Here is a 6,277-nt window from a genome sequence, read left to right as displayed (position 1 = left end):
TTTGCCCGAGCGGTGCTTTATGAGTGCGGGGCGGAGCTGGCTCCGGAGCAGAAGGAGGCCGCAGGGGCCGGCCTGGCCTGGGGCCGGCCTGGCCTGGGGCCCGTGGGAGGACTAGAGGGCAGCCTCGGGAGAACTACTTCCCGCGTCCCGGGGCGGGGCGGGGCGGGGCGGGCGCGCAGGTAGGCGCAGGTAGGCGCCGGGGGCCCTCCTCGTGGGGCTCCCGGGCCCGCCCCCGCCGCCCGGCTCCGGCCGCCCTCGCCCACTTCCTCCAACTTTTGTCCCCGCGGTCCCGAGGGGGCCGGGCGGGGCGGGCGGGGCCTGGCGCGGTGGGCGAGGCCCGGGGCCCCTCCCCGCTCCTTATGCAAATAGCCGGGCGTGCTCCGCCCCCTCCCCGGCTCGGGGCGGCGGAGGTGACCAGGAAGGAGACGGCTGCTCGCAGCCCGTGGGCCCGCGCCGGGAGCTCCGCAGGTGAGGGGGGCGCGGGGCCGGGGGCGCGTGCGGAGGGCACCTGCAGGAGGCGGCCCGGCCCGGCGCTGGAAGTTGGCTTTGGAGTTTGCACCCCCGCGCCCGGGGCCTCGGGGGCCGGGTGCCCGGCCGGGGCAGGGGCCGCCCCAGGAGCGCCGAGGCCCGCGCGCGCCCTGCCCCTCCCGGGCCGCGGCTCGGGGGGAGGAAGGGAGGACCCCGGGGCTCCCCGGGGCGCACGCGGGTCTTGGGGGCCCCTCCTCTCTCTCTGGCCGCACTTGAACTCGGGCCCCCCGACTCCGTCCGCCGCGCCACCTGCTCGTCCTCCCCCCACTTTCGCCGTCTGATCCCGGCAGGGGCCCGAGCGGGGCAGCGCCTTTGCCAAGGTAACCACTGAGTCGACTTTTAAAAACCAGGGAACCGGCTTGGCACTTCCCCGCGGCCTCAGCACCTGCCTCCGATGGAGGGGCTGCGGCCGAGTTGCGTGCGCTTTATGGGCCGGGGGCTGCCCCCGGGCTGCCGGGAAACGGGAGTTGAGGAAAATGTCTCTTGTTGGGGAGGGGATACAGCTCATCTACAAAGTATCCAAAGGCTGAGAGGGTCCTAGACCTGGCTGGGCTGTGGGCCACAAGGAGAGAGAAGGCAGAAGGGGTGAGAAAGAGGTGAGGATGGACGGAGAGCTGTACCCCGCCAAAGAATCCAAAGAAAGGCCAGAGACAGACCCTTGCTGTCAGGGAGCTCAGAGTCTAAAGGAACAGGGCTAAGTTGCTATAAGCTTTTACAGGTTACCTCATTAGATCACAGACTCAACAAATGGTCCAAAAGAAGATTTCAGAAAGGGGTTTGGATAATGATAGAAATGTAGAGGTTGGCTAATCATAGGATCACTGGTTTGAAGGAGCCTTAGCAATAATCTAGTCCAACCTGTTCATTTTACAGATAAGGAAACTGTAAAAAAGGAAAGGGATTTTTTATCCATGATCTTATAGGTAGCAATTACAAGTCAAAATCAGTCCTATCCCTTCCAATCCTGTCCACTTTCCATTTTACTAAGGCTGATGAATATTCAGACACTCCATTTCCTGATAGCTATGATGAGGCTGAGAAATAAAATGAAATAATTTACCTAGGGTCATAAGCCGGGGATTGGATCATCCCTCACTGTCCCTTATCTGTGTCCTTTACACCAAATTAACACAATTATTAACAGCTTGCATTTTGTGGTCCTAAAAGACTTGCAAAGCCCTTTACAAATTATAGTCCCTGTTTCATAAATGTGGAAACAGACAAAATGAGCGTACAGGATTTGAATCTTAGTCTCCTGGACTCCCAAGTCAGCACTCTGTCCACTGCTGCAGCACCTCCTTGCCATTATTTATAGCATGTCTGAAGCAGGTTGGTCAAATAATTTTGATACCACTAGACAGAATTTCAAGAATTCGTGGGGCATGATGTCCCTTCCCCTCTCCCAAATTGGGAGAAATGTCTAATCTTTTTAGGTGATGGTGTGGCATAGAATGTGAAATGACCATAATAAAATAATCATTATATAACACTTTGAGGTTGATAGTACTTTAAAGTATTATCTCATTTTATCCTCATGGAATCCCAGTGAACTAAGTGCTAAATATCCCCTTTTTACAGATGGCACTGAGGCAGAGAGGCAAAGTGAATTTGCCCAGAGTTGCTAGTACAAATTGGTGGGGATCGGGTGTTCTTGACTTTTAAGTGGAATTCTCTTTGTATTACATTATGTCCCCCTTAACAGTGACTGGAGAAAACCTTTAAACCTTTGTTTTCTTCAGCATCCTTTGAGTATTGACTTAGGTTTTTTCATTTTGGGGGTCTGTGGGGGGGAGTTGTAGTTATAAGGATGGCATTTCATTTGGCATATTTTTGAATCAAGGACAGAACCTAGTTGAGCTCTTTTCAGTTAAATGACTTGTTGTGTGTGTTGTTTTTTTTTTTTAAATTATGTTTCATAAAAGAATTAGGGAGTGGAAGATCAGACCTTTCTGAGACTGACGGGAGAAGAGAGACTGGCTTGAGTAAGAGGGAGTGACCATTGCTCAGAGTTTAGACTATGACAAGTATTGGAGTGGGGGTGGGGGGGCATCTCAGTCTCTATGTCTGTGTTCATTCTTTTAGACTCACAGTTTTCAGTTCCTCCAACAAGCAGGGTGTACAAATTCCCAGGGTTTTCCAGGAACTTGGGCAAAGTTGTTAACTCTTATTGCCTTCTGGGGGAACCTCCAATTCTACAGTCAGGACTTTGTGGAGATCTTAGTCCTGAAGCTCTTCCCACATTGGAAAAGTGCTACCTGAGACCCATCATTTTTTGGGTCTCAACATTTAGCTTTGGCTCCTTAACTTTTGGAGGTATCTGGTCACCGGACCTCTGATTATTTGTGGTAGACATCCCTATTCTATTTCTAGGTTGCCCTGGTTGCCTTATTGATGAGCTGCCTTTCAAAATGGTAACATTTATATGTTTGTTCATGGAGTTTCTAGGGCCTGGGCCAAAAATGACAGGCCACTGTAGGGTTTGTTGATCTTTATTTGTGTCTTGGATCCCCTTTGGCTCTCTGAAGCCTATGGACCTCTCCTCAGGATGATATTTATAATTACATAAAATAAAATACATCATTAAAAGGCAACCAATTATATTATCAGATATTTAAAATGAAAACTAAAAACATTTATAGAGACTAGATTAAGAATCCCTGAACTAGGGGAAGCTACTACAACTCCCAGTGTTTCTGGAGTTTGAATGTTCTTCCCATGAGTAGAACCTTGGGGCTTGACTAAACAACTTTAGCTTTCCAACCTAGACCTGATGACTTATGACCTCTCAAAGGACTGTGGAGGAAGGCTCTTCATTAGCTGCTTAGGAAATTTGTTTGAGCAAAAAAAGTTCTCACCTCTTAGATCCCCTCTCTGGCATAAGCAAAGGAATTTATCCTTCTTGATGACTTCACTTGATACTCATTCTGAGTAACTAAGGGAGATTTAAGTGCCCAGATAAAAATAAATGAGGAGAGAATGACTACAGCTGGAAAGCTAGGTGGCCCAGTAGATAGAGCACCAGCCCCGGAGTCCCGGAGGACTAGAGTTCAAATCCAATTACCTAGCTGTGTGGCCTTGGGCAAGTCACTTAACCCCATCACCTTGCAAAAAAGGTGGTAGTCACACCTAGTCCAAGGCTGTCCAAAATGTGACTAGCATTGCAATTGTATGCCATAAGCTTGTGGGTTTACTAAAATGTTTTAGTAAACAAAGTGGACACTAAAATGGCAAATCAAAACATTGCTTATTATTACAATAAAAACTTTTAAATAAGATTGATCAGCCCTGATCTAGTCTGTAGGGCTATGATTAGGACTTTTATTTAGAGATTATCCTCTCCATGCTCAATAGTGGCCTTCACTGGTGATTTGGCCTGCCTGCTTTGAAGGAAATCTTCCTCTGGGCCTAGCAGTCTAATGAATGAATGAAAAAACACTTATCTGTCAAGCAAACAAACTAGACCATCACTTCCCTCTAGGAGTTTAGATTCTTTTTTTTGAAAGGGAGCAAGGCAGTGGGGTTAAGTGGCTTGCCCAAGGTCACACAGTTAGATAATTATTAAGTGTCTGAGGCCACATTTGAACCCAGGCCCTCCTGACCCCAGGGCTCATGCCACTGAGCTGCTGACCTTACATTCTAATAGACAAAATAATGCATAAGTAAAGGAGAGTTAAAAAGTTAAGAGTCTAGTGGTCCTTTGATAGTAGCCCAGGGCCCTGGGGCATGTGGTTCCAAGGTCAAGTAAGCACTTACTATGACCCAAACCCTGGATTGGTGGAAGATTAAGCTGGCATTCTGGGGATTCATCCCAGTACTTCTTCCCATTTCAGTGGATTGAATTGAAATTCAGTGAAATTGAATTCTGCTCTTTCTAACTATGGTACTCAGGAATTTAGAGACCACCGTCCCAATGATCCCAGAGTTTAGAGAATAGGTGGACATCCTGGGAATGAGACTGGGTACTTGGCTACTCTGGGGCCCAGGCCTGCAGCAGGGCCAGATAATCCCCTTAAAGCAGTTTAGACAAATCCTCAGGTTATCACTGGTCAGGACTCCTACTTCAGCCAGAAGGCCCTGAGCATATGTTCTTTTACTGTCTGGAGAAAATGAGCCTGGATGCAGTTTTATTTCAAGCTTTTTCTCAGTTGAAGAAAATAGGAATCTTTGTCTGGCCACCCTTTTAGGGGGGCCCCTGTTGTTATTGAGTCATTTTCATTCCTGTCCGAGTCTTTGTGATCCCATTTGGGGTTTTCTTAGCAAAAATACTGGAATGAGAGGTTTGTCATTTCTTTCCTACAAGTATTTTTACAGATGAGGAGGTGAGGCAGACAGGGTAAGTGACTTATTTGCCCAGAGTCACATAGTTATTAGTAAGTGTCTGAGACTAAATTTGAACTCATGAAGATGAGTCTTCTGATTCCAAACCCACTGGACTACCTAAGCTATCCCCTCTTTGTGCTCCTGCCTATCCATTTTCTTGAAAAATACCCTTTATTTAAAAAAGAAGTACTAGACATACATACAAATGTACCTTCTTAGAAATGTCCTTTTTTAAGGAGGGAAAAGAATATAGAGAAAAATCTGGTTAATGTTAAATTGAAAATATCAATAAAAATATATTTAAAAAAAAGAAAATACCCTTTATATTCTTGTGGCCATGTCAAAACTCAAGAAAGGGAAAGAAGGTTGAAAATAGAACCAGTATCTGAGTGATGCTCCCAAGTGGCCCAACCCCTATCATCCATGCTTTCTTGACCAAAAAAAAATGCTTGGAGGCTTGCCTGTTCTTTGTTCTGCTCCCACCTCCCTATACATGTGCCTGCCTCCCAGTTTTGACCATTTCCTCTTCATTCTCACTCCTATTAGGAATACAACACAGTGGAAATAGAAAAGAAAACTGACATTTTGGAGTTGAAGGGACAGAAATCCAGGAGTGTGAACTGTACATTTCTTATTTCCCAACCTGAGCTCTGTTTCTCTGGAATTTCTTGTCACTTTTGCTCTGGCTGCTGCTTTTTACTCTGGAATCTAAACATCTTTATCTGCCCATGCTGGAATGGTGGTGGAGAGTGGCAGCTAAACCTTAATTATCAATAATAGGAATTTTATAAGCCCCTTCTATGAACTCGGTCCTGGAGAATGCAAAAGCACAAGTGAAATAAGTAGTCCCTTTCCCCAGAGGAGTTTGCATTCTATCCGGGAAGATAATGTGTATGTAGACAAGGCTGTTTTGGGGGAGCAAGCAAGGTCCTATTTGCATGTGGCATGTGAGTTGAAGAGGTGAAGATTCACTTGGAAGTGATTCAACCAGTATTCCAAGGTGGGAGATAGAATGTCATGCTTGAAGGATAGCAAGAATCCTGATTTGTCTGGATCAATGTGAAGGAGAGTAATTATTTGTAAACCTAGAGAATTTAGAGTTTAAGTCATTCCTGTCTAACTTTCTAAACCTTTTGGAATGTAGAAGTTCTTCTCTCTCTTATACCTGACCAGCTCTCCTTAATAAGATGGAACTGAGTAGGGATTAAATCTAATTGAATGTGGTAGCAGGGATGGTGAGGAGGAAGAATCTCATTTCTGTCAATGCATTGCCACCTTGATTGTCCTAAGAGCACTTACCTTCATTGTCATAACTAACCCTCCTTCCTGGGTGATGGAATCAGATTCTTAGTCAAGGTGTCATTTCTTTCAGGTTGGGGTATAGGGAGCATGAATCTTGGTGGGATTTCTTTTTTTATTATTATTATTT

The 6,277-nt window shown here is 46.6% G+C and overlaps 1 protein-coding gene across 2 annotated transcripts in view; it reads left to right on the top strand.

Annotated features, from left to right (window-relative positions):
- The first annotated feature begins 405 nt into the window (after nucleotides 1-405).
- LLGL2 (LLGL scribble cell polarity complex component 2) overlaps nucleotides 406-6,277 on the top strand; it is a 66,960-nt gene continuing 61,088 nt past the window's right edge. Inside the window, exon 1 of one of the 2 annotated variants that reach the window (XM_074224572.1) lies at nucleotides 406-468. The gene's annotated coding sequence lies outside the window, so the exon portion shown is untranslated. Of the gene's footprint in view, nucleotides 469-745; nucleotides 849-6,277 lie in introns of those variants that run through there. The other variant, XM_074224576.1, reaches the window with a different exon arrangement.

This window comes from Macrotis lagotis, chromosome 2, assembly GCF_037893015.1.
Source record: "Macrotis lagotis isolate mMagLag1 chromosome 2, bilby.v1.9.chrom.fasta, whole genome shotgun sequence".
In the NCBI taxonomy this organism is placed as follows: Eukaryota; Metazoa; Chordata; class Mammalia; order Peramelemorphia; family Peramelidae; genus Macrotis; species Macrotis lagotis.
Note: the sequence above shows the minus strand (reverse complement) of the source record. Positions and strands in the feature narration are given on the sequence as shown.